The sequence below is a fragment of the Mesoplodon mirus genome (genome assembly GCF_964341445.2).
Source record: "Mesoplodon mirus genome assembly, chromosome: 17".
Classification (NCBI taxonomy): Eukaryota; Metazoa; Chordata; class Mammalia; order Artiodactyla; family Ziphiidae; genus Mesoplodon; species Mesoplodon mirus.
The window spans coordinates 51,630,487-51,654,103 of NC_138993.1; positions in this window are offsets into that span (position 1 = coordinate 51,630,487).

The following is a 23,617-nucleotide window of genomic DNA, read 5'->3' on the forward strand; positions in this document are numbered from 1 at the left end:
TGCAGTATTCAAATAGATGCTACCAAGCACCTGAAATAAACATATTACCTCATTCAGATATTAAATGGAGCAGATCCTGGCAACAAATTCAAAGGGAAAACATGTTACATGGCTTCCATTTTCTGGATGAAGTATACTAAACGCTTCTTTAGAAATGACATATTTCTGGAGTAAAATTTAAGGTTGAATTTTCCTGGATTGACCTTTGTGTAAGGTCTTGAGTCATGACTTATGGCTTCAACCAAAGCCTTTCAATGGACACTGCCATTCTGCTCAAATGAATACTTCTTAGAAAGACCTGTTATGGATGCAGAGGATATATCTTTAAAATGGGTCTGTGAATGAAATTTTGGCTAGGTAAAGAAACAAGGAGAACTGAGAGAGGAAGGTCTTTTATTATTACCTTAATTTAGATATAACCCAGTTACCCCATTAGAATTAGTTTGCATCTCTCGCTTGGGGAATCATTGAGTAGCCAGGAATATTCCTGAAACCTGATTTGCATGGGTACCCCAGATTTCCATGAAAAGGTAATATAAGCATTTATCTCAGCTTTGGCCAATTTCCTTAGTTACTTGAAGTTACTTGCCTGGGAGACATCCTGATGAAAGTTGGGCAAGCAACTTTAGGTAAAAGGTTACCTCTAAGACTTGAAAGGTAAGGACCTGACTTCTGCCTTAAGACCTAAATAAAAGGGAGCTGAGTTGTCATCCAGAAGTGTGATACTAAATCTTTCTGTAGCACATGTACCCCAGAGCATGTGGCTCTTGTAGCTAATATAGAGTATCTGCTCTAGGTACCAGAAAGAGAATTCAGTCATGAAAGAGCTTCCAATCAGCACTTGATAAATGTGCAAAACATCTGAGTTGAGGAAGAATCTAACAGACATTTTTAAGTTCCTCAAGTTCTGTCCCTAAGCAGCCCTCTTGGTAACATCCTAGTTGTTTAGTTACTGTTGGCTCATCTCTGTTAATTGGTTCGAGTCCTTCTTGAATTTATGGGCACCTAACCCCACTGGGATTAATGGTAGGAAACTGTTAATGAAGAATAAGAAAAATAAATTAATAATTTCCACCACTGTGGGGAGTCATATTCTGAGTCCTCACCTTTCTAGCTAAAAGTTTGTAAGGGATGAGTTATTTAACTCCTTTATGCCTCACTTAACTCATCTATAAAATGAAGATAATAATTGTACTAACTGGTAAGGTTGTTGTAAGAATTAAATGAGATAATGCTTGCCAAGGGCATTACACAGTCCCTGACACACAGAAATCATTCAATAAAAACTAACTGTGTTTGTGATCATCACTGATGTCTTCATTGTCACTATCATCATCATAAACCCTGGAGTGAAATGCAAAGGTTTCCCAGGTGAGTAAGACAATAAGATAGACATATATTTCTGGAGTGTCAATTTTACTAAAATATTGAAGACTTGGATTGGAGAGAGAAACATTTTTTATTAAAACAAATATAAATATATTTTGAAATAAATTTCAAAAATCCCATGGATATTTAGGCTAAACTATGAGTAATTTGTGCTTGCAAAATGTCATAAATCTGTGCAACTTTATGTTAAGTCTCAAGACCTCAGAGGTCACATATCCTCTCTCTTCTGCCATACATGGAGCAGAACTCTAGGATCAATTGCATCTATTTAAAAAAAATTTTTTTTCTATTTCTTTATTTATTTTTTGGCTGCATTGGGTCTACGTTGCTGCACACAGGCTTTCTCTAGTTGCGGCGAGCTGGGGCTACTCTTCGTTGCAGTGTGTGGGCTCTCATTGCAATGGCTTCTCTCGTGGAGCACGGGCTCTAGGCGTGCAGGCTTCAGTAGTTGAAGCATGCAGGCTCAGTAGTTGTGGCTTGCAGGCTCTAGAGCACAGGCTCAGTAGTTGTGATGCATGGGCTTAGTTGCTCCACCGCATGTGGGATCTTCCCAGACCAGGGCACGAACCTGTGTCCCTTGCCTTGGCAGGGAGATTCTTAACCACTGCGCCACCTGGGAAGCCCAATTGCATCTTAAATAGTTCCTTTCTCTAGAAGAGTTGAGCATCACCATAATTCCCACTGTAATCTATAGTGCTCTGTGAGTTCCCAGTGAATGGTGGGGTTGATGTGGTACTTGAGGAGTCAACTCAAGAGACAGGTGAACAAACTGGGTGCGCACGCACACACACAGACACACACACACACACACAAAGCCCTATATGCTGGCAAGATCTGCTGTAGGGAGACAGCTGTGGAAGCTCTGTCTTCCTAAGAACAGCTGGGAGAAGGAAGAAACTACCAAGCCCTGGTGCTAACTGCAAGGGCAGCCATTGTTGACCTGCTGCCCAGAGCTGCTACAAGAAGCAGTAGGTGGGGCTAATCCCAAGAGAGGTCCTTCCAGGATTCTCCACTCCTCTCCATTACCTCAGCACGAATCACTTGAAGGAAGAAGTGTGTGTGTGCGTATATGTGCACATGCACATCTCATGCCCAGGGGAGAGAACCAGGAAAAAGTTAAAATTCGATTGGGATTTGTGGGAAGTGATGTTTTTTCTTAATCATCATCAAGGAGAGGGACTAACAGTGTCTGTGGTGCATTCCAGTGGGACTGGATACCTGGGAATTCAGAGGGGAACTTTGAACCAAATAAAAGCGAGTCAATAGGAAGTAAGCAACCAATGTTGGTGTCCAAGGCAAGAGGGCTTATGGAAGGACTTAAAAGGGCAAGTGATGCCACAATTAGCCATCTCTGAGATTCCCTCTCAACTCTCAGATATTTGGAACCCTTATCAGATACTTGATGGAATCAAATTTTACTTCTTAATTTGGTAGAGTAGGTATACTATATAGACTGAAGGAGGGCCATATTGAGTTGATGCCAAGTTTAATCCTTTAGTTGTGACCTACAGGAAGATCTCATTCCTTCTGTGTTTGGATAGAAGTAGAGCTTACAGGTGGAGCCAGAATTTTCATCAGAGAATTGTACTTCTCAAACACTTGAACTCGTGCATGATATAGTCTTTTAAAAATAATGATATAGCAGGAGCCTGCCCACAGGTCTCATGTGCATCTTTTGAGCCCTGCTATTCAAACCAGTTTACATTTTTAGTTGCCTACAGCATCAAAATATGAATTATGTAAATATTTCTTATAAGTACATAATATACATATATAATACATATATATGTATACACATTGAAGATATATATAAGGATTCAAGTTGCATTTTCTTACTTATAGTTGTAATAGAATCTAGTAACAAAGAGATTAAAACCTTTTTTAATTAAATAGTTATATAAAATGGATTAAAGTTTTATAAATTTTCTAAAATTGAATGGAAAGAAAATTAAAGTCCACACAATATCATGGAGACAAATTCTGATTTTCATTAAGCTTTTCTGTTTTGACTCAAAAGAATCTGAAAAATATCCTGTTATAACAGGGGATTGCAATGAATGTCTGAAATGAAACAGGTAAACAATTTTGGCTCAAATATACTTAAGGTGGCTAGATAAAATATGAACCCCTATAGCCTAAAGCTTAAAGTGTGGGTCTCCTAATATGAAACATATAACTAACAATTTCATCCAAAATCAGAATACACTAAAACTTGATAGGAAAAAGATAAAAATCTTTTTACAGTGAAGGGCATATTGCAAGGAAACTTCTGTTTTACTTCATTTTCAGCCACATTGCTTACTGAGTCACTGCTACGAAAGCTTGTGGCCAGCTTCCTCTGATATCATTCTTCTTTTTATATTTGTTGCAGACTAGTTAAACAAATTACAACTTTATTTCTTTGAATCAGGCTGCCATGACAGATTAATTATGCTGAGTAATAGAGTATGCATTCTTAAACCAATGACACTGATGCTTATCATTGCATATGACAAATTGACATATTTCCATTAATTACTGAATGAAGGGTGGACTTAAAGCCATGATGCTGTAAAAGTGGGTTCATGTGGAATTTGTAGTTAATTAAAATAATTTAAAATTGTTTACTTTTTAAAAATATAATTTAAAAAAGTTCCATGTCAGTTGACACACATCTTTTGGGGGGGGTAGGGAATATATGTGGATAGTTAGCCTTTTGTCTCTTTTCATTCAGAATGTTGGTAAATCATTGTGGGAATTGTTCTTTTACAGATGTTGGAGAGTCATAATCTTAAAGATCTGTACACGAAATCATCATATGACCCCATATTCTGCACTTGCTTTTATATTGTTTGTTTAGGATTTGTCCCCTATGTTAGTCAGTCTCCTAAATATGTTCCTTGTAAAATTTTCCTATAATTTAGGACCCATGAAAACTTCTTTTTCTTAATAAAATCTTTTGTTTTCTGATTTCAAAAAATGTTATTTTGGCATGTCAGCCTGCATATAAGCAATTATTACACCCAGTCATAGAAAAGATATAGATCTGGATTTATTTTTTATTTGTCTTTTTCAGATATCTGATATATTCTTACTTCTAAATTATCAACTTCTTTAACTTGCATTCTTTGTTGTGGACTGCCTCAAATCTCCTGTTGAAATCCAGTTGCTGTAAGTAGAATGTCCATGACTTTTTCAGAGTCCATGCAAAAGTGTGACTGGGTTATACCAAATTTTTGACCCCAGTTGATCAAGTCATAGTAAAGCTGTAGTGTTTGTGCACATAAGTGAGTATATACAGGAATAAGGCCTTTTAACGTTTGCTGTCCTCGAGGAAGTTTTTAGGATAACAAGGCTGGGTGGGGCCACATTCTTACAAGACCTGCTCTCTGTCACCAGGCGGCTCATAGCAATGCAAATATTTCTTGCTTATGGAAACGCAAGTGAATTTTGTCTGCTAGGGGAAACCATCTCTGTAAATCTGATTCTCATCTGAATGGGTTTTAACATCTTCTGTAACTTCTAACTGGGCCCTCTTGGCTATTTGAGAGGTCTTATGTCTAACCTCAACCCATATCTCCTGGAGTCAATGTGAATGTTGGAAAAGCTAGTCTGAGAGTGGTTAAGAACAGCTCCAAGTCAACTAGTGGAGACTGGAAGGAATGATGGGTGGAGAAATAGGCCACCTTCGGATAGATATCTGACTGCCTATATGCTGTGTCTGTTTAATCTCCTGCCCTTGGAAGAGCCAGCCTTCTGAAAAGGAGAGTGATATTATCTCCCAGGCAAACTTGAGAAGAGAATAAACAATGCATTCCTCTTCATTAAAGTACGTCACACAGCTGATTTTTTGCATATAAGAGTTTACCAAAGAAAATCTGGAACCACTAAATGCTACTTGCTCAACAAGGACCCTATAAGCATAACATTTAGCTCTTTGGAAGAAAGAAGGAAGCAAGATGAGGAATAATTTAAATTAGCCAAAGTCCCTCTAGATAGCAGATTCACACCATTCAATCCTGAAGTCAGTGATGTTTGTCAGTTTTTAACTCTATAACTCTAAGTTTTATAAACATGAAAATGCTATATTTTCCCAGTTGTGTGGGAGAAGAGATAAGCTGAACTGTCTCAATATCAGGGGTTTCTCATTCTCTTAAAGGTCTCCTAGGAAAATCCTGGGACTCTACTGGAGAAAAAAAAGCAATACGTTATTAGGCTCTTAGTCAAAATCATTTCTGTGATTATTTGTCCTTCTGTTTGAGAGTAAACAAATAATCAAATACTTTACACAGAACTGTTAGATACATTAACCTTGGAGATTTCCAGGGAAAATCAAGGGCAGATACTCCCAGATCAGTTAGACTGACTTCATGAAGTGCTGAGCAAATAAGAAGTTTTTGGAAAAGTGTATTTGAAAGTCAGTTGATACATAGCTCCTTGTTGATCTCTCCTTCTCTGCTGAATCATCAAGCATCTGCTCTGTTGTTTTATAAGATTTAACAATTCTTTTGATGGAAGCAGACAACACATTGACACTTGAAAGGATGAAAGGCAGAGCTCTTTGTTACCTACAACACCAAAGGAGAGAAGGCAACTGGGCAGTGCTATCCAAGGGCTTGTAGGGTAACAGCTAGCTGGAGCTGTAGTGGGTAGCTTATTAGGGCAGGGGTGTGGGATTATCTAGGTTTCTGGGCTCCCTGTGGATTGGCTAATTTGAATAGTTTCAGGTCCAGGATAGAGGGGCTGTTTCTGGTTGTTGGGTACCTGGCCCTGGTGATTAGGGCTGTCTTCTTATAGTAGCCTCGAGTGTGAGATCCTGAAAGGGAAGGGGTTGGGGACTTAATCAGCTGTTCAAGAAAGAGAACTGATTGGCCTCTAACTAGTCAGGACCTCAAAACCAGGTCAAGATAGCATTTAAGGGCTTCCCTGGTGGCGCAGTGGTTGAGAGTCCGCCTGCCAATGCAGGGGACACAGGTTCATGCCCCGGTCCGGGAGGATCCCATGTGCCGCAGAGTGGCTGGGCCCGTGAGCCACAGCTGCTGAGCCTGCGCGTCCGGAGCCTGTGCTCCGCAACGGGAGAGGCCACAACAGTGAGAGGCCCACGTACCACAAAAAAAAAAGATAGCATTTAAAAAAAACCCAACTATATTCCATCCATGCCCACCATTGTGCTTGGGCTTGACAGGGCTTAGGGTGTATAGCAGGTGTATGAGAAGATGTGCTACTATTAAAGAAGCTCCAGAATAGGAGGATGATTCCTGAGATCAAATTCCCATTTGTACATGATTGTTCTGCAAGGTACATAATAAGGAGAAAGTAAGGTATCGTGATTACTTCAGATTCTGGTTTGGAAAAATTCTGCGTGAGTTTCTGCAGTCTGTATTCCTCTTTACTAACTCCATGTGAATGTCTGCTTCTGTTTTAAAAAAAAAAACTTCATTGAGATATAATTTAAATACCATAAGATTTATCTGATTGAAGTATACAATTTAATAATTTTTAGTAAATTTACAGAATTTTGTAACCATTGCCACAATCCATTTTTAGAACATTCCCATTACCCCAAAAAGAGTCCTGCATCCATTTGCCATCAGTCACCGTTCCCACTCCAGCCCCAGACAACCTCTAATCTGCTTTTTGCCTGTGTAGAGTTGCCTTTTCTGGACATTTCATAAAGTAAATGGAATTGTACAGTAAGCGGTCTTTAGATCTGGGTTTTGTATCTAGCTTTGAGTTAGCATAATGTTTATGAGGTTCATCCATGGTATAGCACATATCAGCACTTTATGTTCCCTTTTATTGACGAATAGAATTCCATTGTATGGACATACCACATTTTGTTTATTCATTCACCAGTTGATGGACATTTGGGTTGTTTCCAGTGTGAGGATATAGTGGACAAGGCTGCCAGGAATGTTGCATACAAGTTTCTATGGGGACCCATGTGTTCATTTCTCTTGGGTAGATACCTAGGAGTAGAATTTGTTGGTCATATGATACATTTATGTACAGCTTTTATGTACAAATTTTCCAAGTGGCTGCATCATTTTATGCTCCCAACAACAATGCATGAGAGTTCTAATTTCTCCACATCTTCACCAACACTTGTTATTGTTTGTCCTTTTGGTTATAGGCATTCTAGTGGATGTGTGTGAACATTTACTTCTTGGTCTTGGTGTCGGAGGATGGAGGGAGCAAAAAGTACCAACTGAACTGAGAAGGTATCTTGAGACTGAAACATGAGGCAAGAAGTTCCATATAAGCAATGGATCAGTTTATTATAGGGTGATTTGCTCATGGGGTGGGATCCAGTGGATGATGATCTGGAAGCATTCGCAGCTGTGCTCCACCCACTGAGGAGCCATTGGGACAATTTTATAGTTAACCTAGGGCATGGGGGGTACGTGCTTGGAAACAGGAAATACATTCCTAAGTCAAGATTTATGAATGGGTGACTAGTCTCGTGGGTTCTGGGAATACATCAGCAAAGGTCTTCATCATTGTTTGGAGACTAACAGAGCATAGAGGCCACCTGGACCTAACGATTATTAAACAATACTAACTACAAAGCCCTTGACGACAGTGAAGAGATTTACTACACAGTACAGCCCTAGATAGGGTCAGTGAAAGGACAGGAGGAGTTGATGGGCCCAAGATGGCATCAGTTATGCTAACAGCCATACAATTGGTTTGATAGTGTGTTTGCAGTATATCTTTACTCCAAAAGTCTCTTCTATTCTGTGAGATGAGGGTAGTACCTCTGTCTTGGAGCTTGTTTCCCAACCTTAAGGGGAGCCATTCAGTTCCCTTTTATTAGGACTCAAGGATCCAGGAAATGGGATTGTACTGTGTTCTTTCCTTTTATGGTCCCAGAACATATGAGGGACATTTCCATATTGATTCCATGACCAGAAAGTCATGAAAAGGTCATATGATAGATAAAAAGTGAGTGTTTATTTCAAGCTTCATCTGTGGTAAATGATTCTATGGTGAGAAATACCTCAGAATTAATTGCTTTTGCCCTGTTGTCCCTGGTTAATTGGCAGCACATAGCTAAAATACTTTGGAGTGAGAGATGGCAGACCTAGCCCAGATTATCTGTGTTTCAAAATAGATTAGTTTATGGGGGAGGAGGTTGGTATAATGCAGTGAAGTTTGGATGATACTGGACCTTGAGCAGGTTCTGAGACATAGTTACATTATTTATAGAATAGGAATGGTAAATCATCAGAGGGTTTCAAAACTATTTTTTTAGTTGAAGAACTCTCTCATCTAGAAGACTAATATATTAATCAGAAATAAGAGGATTTGCTCCGTTTGGAATGGGGTGAGAAGCCAAATTCCTAAAGTTTTGCTTTCTTTTGGTGGCTAGTCCTCTCTCGGGTAGCACAATTACAGAGCCCTGGGAATCTGCAGTAAGGAAATTACTGACTATATCATCTGTGAAGTTCCCACTCAGCGACTAGGAATCTATAAGTATATAGCTTTTCAATTCTAGGAAAAGTTTTCTTCTGATGCGTTGCATAGATTTTACCTCGGAGAATAAACAATTGGCATTAAAGAAGCTCAAACAACTTATTCATAATATTTTACATAAAATTCAAAGCATATAATGCTACTAATAATCCAGAACATTTTGTAAGGGAGAAATTGTTCCATAAAATGTTGAGAGATTTTCTACCCAACTGCACTCAAAGAGTTAGGATAGAAATGCCTGTAGTTTTTGTAATAAAATCTCTTGGAAGGAGTCAGTCTTAACACATGATTCTCATAATGAGTGAACTTCTTTCATATATTCACCAAACTATTTTTGACAACTAGTACACACCCATCACTGAACCAGGTACTGTGGTGTCTATTTAATAGATGTGAAATTTCTTTTATGTAGAGAGTATTGTCTCAGTAGAATACTCTAGTGGGATTTATTGGAAGAGGACTAGACTTTAACAATTAAGGTCAGATTTTTAGAACTCTGATAATTGTCCTTCATTTCTGCTTGAAATCAGCTCTATCTGTTGACACTCAGCTACCCTGGGAACACCCTTTGAAGAACCCAGAGCACCTGATAATATCATAGTTAAAATAAGAATAAGAGGTGGTCTGTGCTTCCTTATGGGAAATGAGTACAATTAAGGTGTTGAGACTAGGAAAAAATGTGAATAAGCAAAGGATTTTATGTGTGCTGGGAAATTGGTCCAGAAATTATTTTAAGTAAATTTTGTAGTCTCAAAAGTTAGAATTTAACCTTTCTTGCCATTAGTTTAGTTTGATTATCCGTGGAACACTGGTTAAATTGCAAGAAATAGTAGAATGGCATTTTTACCCTAAACTTCTAAAGTTTGTATTTTATCTTATTTTATTCATTTATTTGTTTGTTTATTTATTTATTTATTTGCAGTACACGGGCCTTTCACCATTGTGGCCCCTCCCGTTGTGAGCACAGGCTCCGGATGCACAGGCCCAGCGGCCATGGCTCACGGGCCCAGCCGCTCTGCGGCATGTGGGATCCTCCCGGACCGGGGCACAAACCCGTGTCCCCTGCATCGGCAGGCGGACCCTCAACCACTGCGCCACCAGCAAAGCCCATTTATTTATTTTATTTATTTATTTTTGGCTGCGTTGGGTCTTCACTGCTGCGCGTGGGCTTTCTCTAGTTGGGATGAGTAGGGGCTACTCTTCTCTGCATTGCATGGGCTTCTCATTGCAGTGGCTTCTCTTGTTGCAGAGCACAGGGTCTAGGGGTGCGGGCTTCAGTAGTTGTGGCACGCGGACTCAGTAGCTGTGGCTCGTGGGCTTAGTTGCCCCGCGGCATGTGGGATCTTCCTGGACCAGGACTCGAACCCTTGTCCTTTGCATTGGCAGGTGGATTCTTAACTACTGTGCCACCAGGGAAGCCCCTCTATTTTCCAAATATTTTTGGATCCAAAAATATTTGGGATCCAAATATTTTTACTGTCTCTTATAATCCCACTCTCATCTCCTGAGTCTCGGACCTTGTCAGGTACCTAGAAGGAGCAGGGAATTCAAATGACATTTTGTGGATTTAATAAAATGTATATTTTGTTTAATAAGATGTATATAAAATGTGTATCAGTGTTTCTACCTTTATAAAATTGGAATAATAAATTTTCTTAGTTATTTGAATTACAGAAAAGACTGATTAAAGTAGAGCTTGTTATTATTGTTTCTAAATTGCATTGTTCATTACTGAAAAAACTCACTTGTTGTATCCGAAGTTATCCAGTGGCTTAGAATAGTAATAAAAGGATGCACATTTGTTTTCAGTAGGCAGTTTTAAAGTTGGTATTATACAATGTTCAGGAGGTAGATATACTCATGTTTACTTGTTCAATTGAAAAACATTGCCAGGAAAAAAAATGACTTTTTTCCTGTTCCTGAGTTATTGCTATCTTATTCCTTTCAAACAGACCATGTCAATTATCCATAATCTAATGTCTAAAATGCAAAGAAATAGGAAGATTCACTTTCATCATTTTGTCCTTCTTTGATGCACTTTAAAATGCAGAATGTTTTTTTAAGTATATAGTTGTTGTCTTTTTTATTTTTAATTTAAAGAATCTAGAAGAATATGACATACCACGTGGGCATCACCTCATGTCTTTTTAGATACACACGTTGTAGAAAATCTGTCCATTTGTCTAAGCAGTTATTGGAAACAATAGTTCCTAAATAGAAGACAGTATGATCTACTGGCAAGAGCACAGGACAGGGAGTCAGGAGACCTGAGCACTTATTCTGGCTCTGTGTCCAACCAGCTGTGTGATCCTGGCAACGGCAGTCAACAATCACTGGCCTGGAACCAAACAGGTTCATCCTAAATACCTGGTGAATGAATGGATTAACTCAGCCAATATTTGTTGTGTGTCTATCATGTTCCATGCACTGCTGTATATGCTAGGGTTAGAATAGTAAGCCAAGATTCCCTGGCCTTGTGGAGCTGTGATTCTAGTTGAGAACGATAGACAGCAAAACAAGTAAATTTATAGGGTGGCAGATCTGATAAGCTTTGCTTTGGGGACAAATGAAGCAGAGAAAGAGGGTGCCGTAGATTGAATATTTGTGGCTCCTCAAAATTCATATGTTGAAACTTAATCATCAATGTGATATTATTTCGAGGTGGGGTCTTTGGGAGGTGATGAGGTCGTGAGAATGGAGCTCTCATGAATGGAGTAATATCCTTCTAAAAGAGCCCCAGAGGGCTTCCCTGGTGGTGCAGTGGTTAAAAATCCACCTGCCAATGCAGGGGACACGGGTTCGAGCCCTGGTCCGGGAAGATCCCACATGCCGCGGAGCAACTAAGCCCGTGCGCCACAACTACCGAGCCTGCGCTCTAGAGCCTGTGAGCCACAACTACTGAGTCCACGAACCACAACTACTGAAGCCACTCCCCTAGAGCCCGTGCTCCACAACAAGAGAAGCCACTGCAATGAGAAGCCCATGCACTGCAACGAAGAGTAACCCCTGCTCGCCACAAATAGAGAAAGCCCACGCGCAGAAATGAAGACCCAATGCAGCCAAAAAAAAAAAAAAAAAAGAGCCCCAGAGAGCTCCCTTGCCCCTTCTGTCATGTGAAGACACAGGCAGAAGACAGCCATCTGTGAACCAGGAAGAGGGCTCTCACCAGATATCAAATCTGCTGGCCCTGATCTGGGACTTCCTGGCCTCCAGAACTGATAAAGGAGGCTGCTACTGAGGGAAAGGAAAGGGTTTTATTTTCTCATCCAGGGCTGGGTTTTAAAAATGCTTTGTGGAGTTGGAGGTGGGGAGTCTCTCTGTGAATGCTCGTGTGTGTGTGTGTGTGTGTGTGTGTGCACGCGCGCGTATGGGGTGAGGTAAAAGCAGGGTGAGGTAAGCGGTTAGGAAAATGGCTCAGCTTGCAAGTACTAAAATTTAAAGGCATGAATATGTGCAGATCCCAGCTGTAAGTGGTAGTTAATAGCTGCATGAGGCCAGCTATCACATGCTCATAGGATGGAAGGGACATGTCTCTTCACGTTCACTATTTATCAGCTACCTTTGCATATCAAGTATTTATTACCAATCCCTGAACAAGAAAAACAACATGCAGCATCCTGATATTGTATTTTCCTTTTGGTTTCGTACTACATGTGGTCTTACCCCTTACCCTTTTTTTTTGACACAATTGATTTCTTAGGAACCACAATATTTGGAAAAGGATACACTAGAAATCCTTTTGAGTGATCCATAATGCTTCTCCTAAGTAATAGAGTTGAAGGTTGAAGCCAGATAATTGTGTAGAAGTGCTTTTAAAGAGATTTTACTGTTTGGGATGATGATTAGAGACAAGAAAAGTAGGACATTCCTCTCACTGTCCCTAAGTGGTGGATTGTATTACAGGGAACTCATCATGACACACAGTGGTGGGTTTTTTGGATTGACACTAGCCTCACTTATTGGTTCCAAATTGCTGTTGTGAGCTGAATAGCCTATAGTTTTTTTGGACGTATTGGGATTTATCTGAATTTATTTTTCTATCTGTTGTGCCTTGACATATTGACATTGGTTTACAACAGATTGAAAACTTAAAGCTGACCTTCAAAAAATAATTTGTCAAGCAATAGTTCTGGAAACAAATGATGTGCTGCTTTTCTCTAAGGTGATTTCTTGGTTCATATTTTCTTGGTAAAGGCAAACTTAAAATGTTTTGCAAAAAAAAAAAAACCAACAACAAAAACTGGTATAGATCATACCTAACCTGACCAAAATAAAATGTTTTGTTTTGTTAGACAGAGTACATGTTTGTTAAGATGTCTGGCTGGGTAAGTGGAAAAATAATTGTTTTACAGAAGAAAATTGAAAAATCAATCTAACTTCACTGTACTATCCATCTCCTCCTTTCCATGAAAGAAAGGCCGTTTGTCTGTGCAGGTGGTCTGAGTTACAGTCGAGTCGTTCTATTGATGACAGGTAAGATGCGGTGTTTCCCCAGAACACTGGGGTCAGAATAGGCTCCTGGATTGAGGAAAGATGAACAAAGTACTCTACTGGGATAGCTCTTCTTATCGCTCTCTCCCTGACCAGAATAAATGAACAGAAGAAAAGAATTAACTCAATTCAGGGAAGAATTATAAAACCAAGCAATTTATTAGAGGACAAAAAAATCTTTGAAAGGTTTCATGTAGTTGAATTATTTGTCCAGAAAAAGAGAAAGTTTAAGGCTGAGTAAACAATTATCTTATAATTATTTCAGAGAGTATTTTTTATAGAGGATGTTTTACTCATTTAATAAATAGTTCTTGGGCACTTGTGCCAAGTGTACAATGGTGAGTAAGGTAAGACCCTTACTCACCAATGAGGGTAAGACACTGCCCTTAAGGAGTTTTGCCTGGGAGAGAGCTCCTCCCACAATCAAGTAAGTGAACAAAAGATAAAGGAATCACAAATTGTGATAAGGACTGTGAAGGAAGCATGCAAAGGGCTCAGAGAAAAAATTAAAAAAGAATCTACTTTAGATAGGAAAGTCTTTTCTTTCCCGTCACAGCTTAAATATTCCTTTAGAGGAGGCATCACATTTAGGGGAGGTGGCATTTAAGCTGAGATCTGAAAGAAAAAAAAAGGAGCTAGCCATGCATGGCAAACAGTGGGGAGGAGGAAGAGTGTTCTAACAATTTTGTACATGCAAAGGCCCTGAGGCAGAAAAGTGGTTGGCTTTGAGGATCCCCTGGAAGACCATTATGCTTAGGTGATGGGAAGAAAAAGAGAGTGACTCAAGATGTGGCTGGAGAGATAGGAGAAGTCAACATCACGTAGGCTTCATAGGTCATGTTAAAGACTTTGGATTTTATTCCAAGCACCGGGAGAGTTTATTGAGGGGTTAAACTGAGGTAGTGACATGATCCAATAAACATTTTTAAATATTATAATTTTACAAATATGGAAGTGGAGAGACCAATCAGTAGGCAGTTACAATACCCAGATGATGATGGCTTTATCCGCCTTGCAGAGGCAGAGAAAGAGAAAAGTGCATGAATTTGAGAGACATCTTGGAATGGAACCCAGAGGCAGAACTTTCTATTGCATTGGACATGACAAGTATGGAAAAGGAAGGAATCAACATTTCTATTTTTGGAGGGGTGGGGTGGTGGCTGGTAGTACACTTGGCTTAACAGAGGCATACTGAGAGTGGTGAGGTGGAAAAGAGATTTGATGAGAAAATCAAGAATTTTGTTTTAGATATGTCATGTTTCATATGTTCATGGACTCCCCCAAGTGGAGAAGCCAAAAGGATGTTCTAAAGAGAAGTATGGAGCATCAGAAGGGGCCTGGGTTAATGATACCAATGTGGAAGTCAACAGCTAATTCAAGGCTGTGGGAATGGATGCAATCAACTATGAGGAGAATGGAGGGAGAGAAAAGAACAGGTGAAGAACCCAGCCTCCATGAGCATGATAGAGGCTGGGTCAGGAGACAGAGGAATCTAAGGAGAGGCGGTCGATGAAGCAGAAAGAAAACCAGCACACGGGGCATGGGAGTCATGAAGAGAGTGTTTAAAGGAGGGGAGAGCAGTCAGTTGTGCCAATTGCTTCTCAGAGGTCTGAGGACAGAGTAACTAATGCCTGTTGAGTTTGGCAACATGAAGTTTTGGGTGATCTCGACCCAGGCGTTTCCTTGGATGGTAAGGCTGGAAGACCATATGCATTAGGTTGAAGAACTAAAATGGGAAAGAAGGACATGAAAGGTAACCTTCTGTCCTACGTGCTGAAGACTCAACCCTGCATCCAACACTGGTGATTTAGGAATAATTTTATGACAGTCAAAATTGATTTCCTCAATTTTGAGAGAGAAATGTAGACTCTCTCGTTCTTTGAAAGCATTTTAAAGCTCCACAGCTCTTGATATATCCAGAATGCTTAATGGTAGTCTAGCTATCAATATTTATTGTGTTATCTGAGCTAGAATTTAAAATTTGTCATCAATCACTATTTTTTGAGTTTTCCTGCTTACCCAAGTCATCTAATAAACAAAAATTTTAATCTGCACTTAAATGACTATAAGCTGGTGGTCAGCATTTCTGAATATCCACAGTGAACAAAGTATCATGTAAAGCACCTGGGAGGTTACAAAAGAGGCAGAGACATAATCACAAAGTTCCAAGGAATTTACAATTTCAACTCAAGCTGTGGCCCAATATTTATAGAAAACAATTAAGCAACTTTCTCTCATAATAATCTCAACAAAGTCCTGTTGTCCCCACCATGGTTTATTATGAGTAAGGAAGATTTTCTGTACAATTAATGAATTAAATATCATCCATTTCAGTATTCCAGAATGTATTTTGTAGATATATGATTATGTGTGTCTCAATAACAACTTTTTAGAAGCCGAGGAGATAACAGAGACTCGAACCAAGATTAATCAGAAGAGTTGTTTCTAGTATAATGTTATATGCCAATTACATCTCAATCTTTTTAAAAAAAAGTTGTTTCTCTCTCTCTCTCTTCCAGTCTAAACCCAATCTGTCCTTATAGAACTCCAATCCCATCTCCTCACACTTTCTCAGGGTTTTCTTCTTTACAATATCCCCCAAATCTTCTGTATCTTTTACCTCTCCCTCTCTAGCAGTTTACCCCCATCGTTATGTAAACTCTCAAGATTCTCATGTATAAAAAAAGACAAATGATTTACAAGCTCCTCAAGTTTAAGAGATGCCAACTCAAATACATGTTCTCCCCTCGCTCATGGCATGCACACACACACACACACATACACACACACATCCTTCAAAATAATTTCAGGCTTCCTTTCCCTTGTGATTCCCCCTCTCTGTGAACTACATCACCCAAGCCAGACACCTGGGATGTGTCGTTGACTCTTTAACTACCTGACCCTCACTTTTCATTCATCAGTAGGTGAGGTCCTGTTGACATACCTTCTAAATATCTCTTTAGTCCAGCTACATCTTTCCAGGACTATTACCTTAGTCTAGGGCACCATATCTGTCACCTAAATCACCTATGACCTTTTAACCAAGTTCCTGGAATTCCAGTTTTGCTCTCTTTAACTGTCTACAGTGCATCCATGGTGATCTTTCTAAGTGCACATCCCTGGACTAAAAGTATTTAGTGTCTCCCCATCACTACCCAGGTCAAATCTGAACCTCTTATCTTTGAAGAGCCTTTCTGAACACTTGCCTGTCACTGTTCTCTTGCCCTGATGCTACACACACTTACGCAAACACACGTACACACAGAGACATACACACAGTTCAGATACACATACACATGCACAGAGACATACACACCCATGCATGTGCGTACATACAGACACACACACACATCTTCAGAGAACATGTTCTCACTCATCTCTAGGCTATGTGGTGCTGTCTTCTCTCCTGGGAGAATTTCTTTGTTTATGACTTCTGTCTAGCTAACTCCCACGCATGCTCAGACTTCAGCTTAAATGTCACCTGCCCTAGGAAGCCTTCCCTAAGTGCCGTAGAGTCTGGGCTCCTCTACGCTTTTCCTGTCAGAGTTCTTACTGAGCTCCATGTTGTGTGATTGATTTTGGGGCTGCTGATAGGAATAAATAAACAGTGTTGCTTATCTCAGATTTATAACTTGGCTTTCTCCACACTCTTTTTAAAATGTACTGAACAGTGAGTCCCTTTCCAAGTGACTACAATGTCAATTTAAACAACTAAAATAATAAAAACTTTCCTAGTCTAAAAGTGACTAGGATAATGCTTATTTGTGTCTTGTTGATTATACTATGTTTCAACCTCTTGGAAAAGATAATTTTTCTTGCACCACCTACAACATATTAAAATGAACTTCACTTTCAGCCACTGTTTTCTTTTTCCCCTGTTTCCGTTGATTTGCCAAAAAGCTTAAACTTTCACGAATTATTTTAGTAAGGCATTCGAATTTACCTGCTTATTATATTGAATGTATAATAGTTTTAAAATCCCCTTTGGAATTTATTCACTTAATCTTTAGTCAACATTATAAAATGCTTCTATATTACTTGTTTAGTAAAATAAACTTGTCATACTTCTGCCAACCCCAAGGAATACAGACTCTCTGCAAATAATTAACACCAGTGTGATTAATAAGCAGCATAAAAAAATCTAGCCAGAATGATTATAGAGCTTATGGCCCAGGAAATGCATTCACATGCCTCACTCTATCACTATTCCATTTTTCAAAATTAATTTTTATATTTGTTAAACTAACATATGCACCTAGTTGACTGTAAGAAGGTTTATAATGAGTAATACCTGCTTCGCGCCCCTTCCCCATATCCTTTGCTTTTGTGAATTCTGTACCCTTAAATAAGAACTTTCTTTTCTTCTAGCCTTTTCAGGCTTTTCCTTTCATATTCCTAAATAACATATTTTACTGCTATTTCTCGACTTTTCAATTAGGTGTTATCTATATTTTTCCTGTTTTTTTTTTAACTTCTTAAATTATAAACTATAACACAACTATAGAAAAGGGCATAAGACATGTATACTTAAAGAAATAATTATACAAATTTAGTAGTATATAAAGTGCATCCTATTTTATGTAATATGTATATAATAAATAATATATGCATATATATGTAATTTTATATAGTACTTATATAATACATAATATAATCTATAACACATGTATAATATAAATAGTGCAGAGGTTGAGAAAACTGTAGTAGAGTATTTCATTGTATGGCTATACCAAAAACTCCAGCCACAGAAAATTATCCTAGAAATTATCATAGATGGAGTTAGAGTTTTTCCATTTTAGGCCTAAACAAACAATACTTCTATGAACATTCTGATATCTGTATCCTGGTCACATAAGCAGTTTCTCTACAAGTAGAAATTTTGGTCACAGGATAAGCATATCTTCAACTTTTCTAGATAGTCTACAATTGTTTTCCCAAGTTGGGTGTTAGGTTTTTACCATAGAAAATTAAGATTTACCTTTGTTGCACCATAACCATCATACACACTTTTCTTCCCCTTTTCTTCCAATTTATTTATATCACAATTTTATTTGTGTCACAAGACTATTTAAAACAGTCTTCGGTGTTCATATTGACAACATAAATTAACTTATATCCAAGTCATGTACCTATTATGATTATTTTTCTCTGCAAGAAAAAATTTTGGAGATGAATAATTGTATAATGACTTTTTTGTTTGCTTACATTCTATGTAACGATTATCCATTTATCCTTAGATGCTTTCATAGACTTATAAACTCCTGTAAATATGGTCAAACATAAAAGGCAATCTCTCTGTTTTACTTCTTCTTGAAGAGATACTTCCTCTGCTCTTCAGCTCCTAACTAGATTAATTGCATTGTAGACAGGTTAAACAGTATATTTTTCCCCCTCAATCATCTTGGGAATAGTTTTTGAGTCTTTCCTGTGTTGGATTCACCTGTTTCCTGGATTCCTTAATTTCCTTCCTCAGTTTAGCTTAAGCACATTTTGGAAGAATAGCTTTCCATTCTACTTTCCCTCAACTTCGTCTCTGAAATCCTTTAATTTTATTTTCTTTTATTTCTCCCATCCTATTCTCATTTTCCAGGAGCAAGCATTTTTTCCATCTTTGAATGTCCCTTTTATTTATACAGCATCTAGGTTTTGCTGGTTGTTGTTTATTGCTCTGGGAAAATCAATTACAATTTTGTTATTTTTTTTTCTTGTGCTCTCTGCACTTTTGTTTCCTCAGTCTCCCCAGTTTTTTTCTCTTTGTTTCAGTTTCTTTCATTTCAGACATTTTCCTAAAATGTCTACTGGTCTTTGCCTGTTTGTTCATATTTCAAACTGTGGCACCAAGGGGCAGATTGGAAGTTCTATGTGTGTGGTGGGGCAGAAAACCCATTTCAGTGAGAACATTCCTCACCCTCAATATTGATATCTGTAGGTATTTTTTTCCTTGAGTTGAGCTGGTTATTTCCCCAGGACAGAATCTTCAGTCTCTTGCTGGCATGTAGAAGGCTGCCAGTCACCCTTCTGGTGTGTCTAGTGGAGGATGAGGGCTGAAGCTCTCACTGTCTATAAGGCAGGTCTTTGCTTAATCCTTCTGATTCCAGTAAGGGGCCTCCGTTCCTTCCCACCTTCTGCTGTCCTCACTGTGTGACCAAGTCCACGGATAACAGGCACAACCCCTCTGGAAGATAAGCTATGTGTCTTCAGCTGACTCGGAGCAATCACTCGTTGTACAGGGTGGAGATGGATGCTTGAGTCTGATCTCTTGGAATTTTAATAGAATCTTTTGTTTCTCACTTCACTTCCATACCTTGTCTTCAAAGACACCTGTTCCTCCAACTCCTGAGCCTCTTCTGGGCTGTGAAACAGGTCGGCTTGCCTCCCTGGCAGCCACTGTGTAGAGAAAGCCAAAATCTGACTCCGTTGTCCCTCATCTCTCTGGTTTTCATCTTACACAATATCGTTAACATTTCTAGTCAGCTGCTATCTCCTCTTTCATCTCTGTCTTTGTGAGTTTATACCTTTAAGCATTTTTTTCCAGTCATTTTAGAGGAGTTTTGGAAGGAGCATGAGGAAAAAAGCATATATATATATATATATATATATATATATATATATATATATATATATATATAATTTTTTTTTTTTTTTTTGGCGGTACGTGGGCCTCTCACTGTTGTGGCCTCTCCCGTTGCGGAGCACAGGCTCTGGACACGCAGGCTCAGTGGCCATGGCTCACAGGCCCAGCCGCTCCACGGCATGTGGGATCTTCCCGGACCGGGGCACGAACCCGTGTCCCCTGCATCGGCAGGCGGACTCTCAACCACTGCGCCACCAGGGAAGCCCAAAAGCATATATTTTTAATACGTTACCTTTAACCAAATGCTTAATCCTTCTCTGTTGCTAAGGTGACATGCTATATGATATATATATATATAATGTGTAATAATGAGTTAATAGGAGATGAGAAAATAGAGATATGTTATCATCATCATCTCTCTCTCTCTCTCTCATACACACACACACACACACACACACACACACAAACTGCTCCAGATGAGTTCTCCCATGTTTCTCAAACTGCCAATTTCAAAGGTTGCTTTGAACATTCTCATTTTACTCTGATTGACGCCTACTTCTTTGTTTTTGTATTACCTTCCCATGATGCTGGGGACACCAGGCTTCCTTGTTTCTTACTGTGTTTTCTGAATTTCTCTTCTCTGTTCACTCCTCATGCATTTGTGACTCCTGTTATTTTATTCTTTTTTTCTACTTTTTCTGATTCTCCTTGAATATTTCCTCCCTTTAATTAGCATCTCTAAACCACGATACACACATTTTTCATCTTGCATTCTGATAGAGCTCCTAAGTTTCTCCGCGGTTGCTCCATGATGGTACCATAAGCTCATTCTGCCCCAAACAGACTTCATATCATCCCCAGAATTCTTTTTTTCTCCTCCAATTCAATTGCTACCTCTTTTTTCCCTTAATGCTGTTTATCTAAGTCAGGGACTGGCAAATGTTTTCTGCAAAGGCCAGATAGTAAACACTTCAGGCTCTGCGGGCCGTGCAGTTTCTGTCACTGTGCTGTTGTAGTGAAGGGCAGGTATAGTCAACAGGTAAACAAGTGAATGTGGTTGTCTTCCCAAGACTGTATTTACAAAAGTTGGCCAGTAGGCTGGCTTTGGCTTGGCCTATAGTATGCGGATCCCTGATCCAGATTAATGGCCATCCAGCCAGAAACCTCATAAGAACTTTACCTTACACATCTATCTGCTTCGTGGGTTATGACGACTGTGTCTTTCCAGATCTGCCCTTCACCACCTTCACACACTTTCCTCCCTCAGACCCTCATCTCTCTCACCTGTCGATTGCAGTAGCTGTTTAACCCATCCCCTTACTTTCCATCTCATAGTCATGCTACACATTGCTTCCAAAGCAGTGTCTTATGAGAACAGAATTTACTCTGTTACTTCTTGTTTAAAATACTCAGTGTTTGGGGCTTCCCTGGTAGCACAGTGGTTGAGAGTCCACCTGCCGATGCAGGGGACACGGGTTCGTGCCCCAGTCCGGGAAGATCCCACATGCCGTGGAGCGGCTGGGCCCGTGAGCCATGGCTGCTGAGCCTGCGTGTCCAGAGCCTGTGCTCCGCAACGGGAGAGGCCACGACGGTGAGAGGCCTGCGTACCACACACACACACAAAAATACTCAGTGTTCTTCAAATCTCTACACTGCAGGGCTTCCCCAATTTTATTTTATTTTATTTATTTTTTTTTTTGTGGTATGAAGGCCTCTCAATGTTGTGGCCTCTCCCGTTGCGGAGCACAGGCTCCGGACATGCAGGCTCAGTGGTCATGGCTCACGGGCCCAGCCGCTCCACGGCATGTGGGATCTTCCCGGACCGGGGCACGAACCCGTGTCCCCTGCATCGGCAGGTGGACTCTCAACCACTGAGCCACCAGGGAAGCCCCCCCCCCCACCAATTTTAGATGTATAAGAGCTACTTGAAGTCTTTGTTAAAGACTTCTGGGTCCCACCCCAGAGGTTCTGATAATATGAATCAGAGTTGAAGGTCAGGAGTCTGCATTTTAAACAAACATCCAGATGAGTCTGCAGCATGCAGTCCTCAGATATTTGAGAAACACTGGCCATGGAAAAGGGCAAACCCTTCTGTGTGGAACACAGGCCCTGTGATCTCTCCAGCCCCACCTCTCACAACCCTTCCTTTAACGTGTTGTGGGTCAGCCCTTTTCCTGAACTGGCCGTGCTGGTTCACCCCTTCAGTTTCCCTATTAGATGGTCATTTTGCCAGTAATGTCAGTAACTCCTGGTCTGATGGGAAAACTTCCTTTAAAGCTCAATTCAGAACTTCCTTTAAGGCCCAACTCCTCTGATGAGTTTCCCTGAACTCTTGATTCTTACTGTATGTATCTATATTCTAGTATCTATAACAAATTAATTGCTTTAATTTGTTTATTTGTCTATAGTGATTGTGAGTTGCTGGAGGGCAGGAACTATGTCTTCTGCATTTGAGTATACCTATGTTTTAGAGGGGACAATAAAATTATATAGTAAATACGCTAAAAATTTGTTGATTCCATGTAAGAATTAAGTTGGGAATATTAATGTCTATATTTTATAGATAATTCAACTGGAACTCTAAGATATTAACTGGCTTGTTTGAGGTCAACCATACTGATGAAACAGTCAAAGATATCATATTGTTTTTTGACTTTTTTTTTTGCAGTACGCGGGCCTCTCACTGTTGTGGCCTCTCCCGTTGCGGAGCACAGGCTCCAGAAGCTCAGGCCCAGCGGCCATGGCTCACAGGCCCAGCCGCTCCACGGCATGTGAGATCTTCCCAGACTGGGGCATGAACCCGTGTCCCCTGCATCGGCAGGCGGACTCTCAACAACTGCACCACCAGGGAAGCCCTGTTTTTTGACTTTTGATGCTTTTTCCATTACACGTGCTGCCTTCCTACCAGTGTGGAGTTATTCCCTGTGCTTAAGCGAGCCTTGAATCCTGAAAGTGTCCAGTGAGATTTTCTGATCTGGGTATACACATTCGATCTGTTGATTATTTAACGTTGTCACTTCTGAGGCGGACTAACGACTGAAAGCAAGTCAGTCCAGCCAGATACATTCTTCTTCACAAGCTTGGCCTCTGCACTCTTTGGATTTTGGAACATTTACATCTTAGAGCTGCCACATCTTTTGGTTTTCTGCCAAGAATCTAAATTGTATTTATTCTGTCTACATTTACTATAATGAATTATGTGGGCATTATTATTATTATTGTAACTTGACAACTAACAATTCAAGAGAAGTTAGGCTCTTTTTGGTGACTCCTGAGAGAGGGTTCTGCCTGGGTTTTGCTCTCCTGTACTTCTCATGTAGCTCCTGAATTCAGAATACCTATATCTCAAAATACCCAGCTCAGATTAGGCAGCTGAAATCCAACAAAGGTGAGGGATGACTCATGGAAACCTCTGAAACACTAGGCTGAGTTTAAGATAATGATATGGGAAAAGAGCAAATGTTAATTCTAGATGATTTTTGCCAGGGAAAGAAAGGGATTATGTGCTAAGAGATACAGACCCGTGAACCTCAAGAGCAGTCAGTACACAGTTATTTAGTGGTCACTTCCTTTTGCCTTGTATTAAATTTTGTTATCATTTCTATCTCCTGTCAAGTAGGAACCTCTCATCTTATTAATTTCATCCCATCTTGCTCTCAAAAGGAGCTTATGAACTGAAATGAGTGATTCCAAAATCTCATTTCAGCC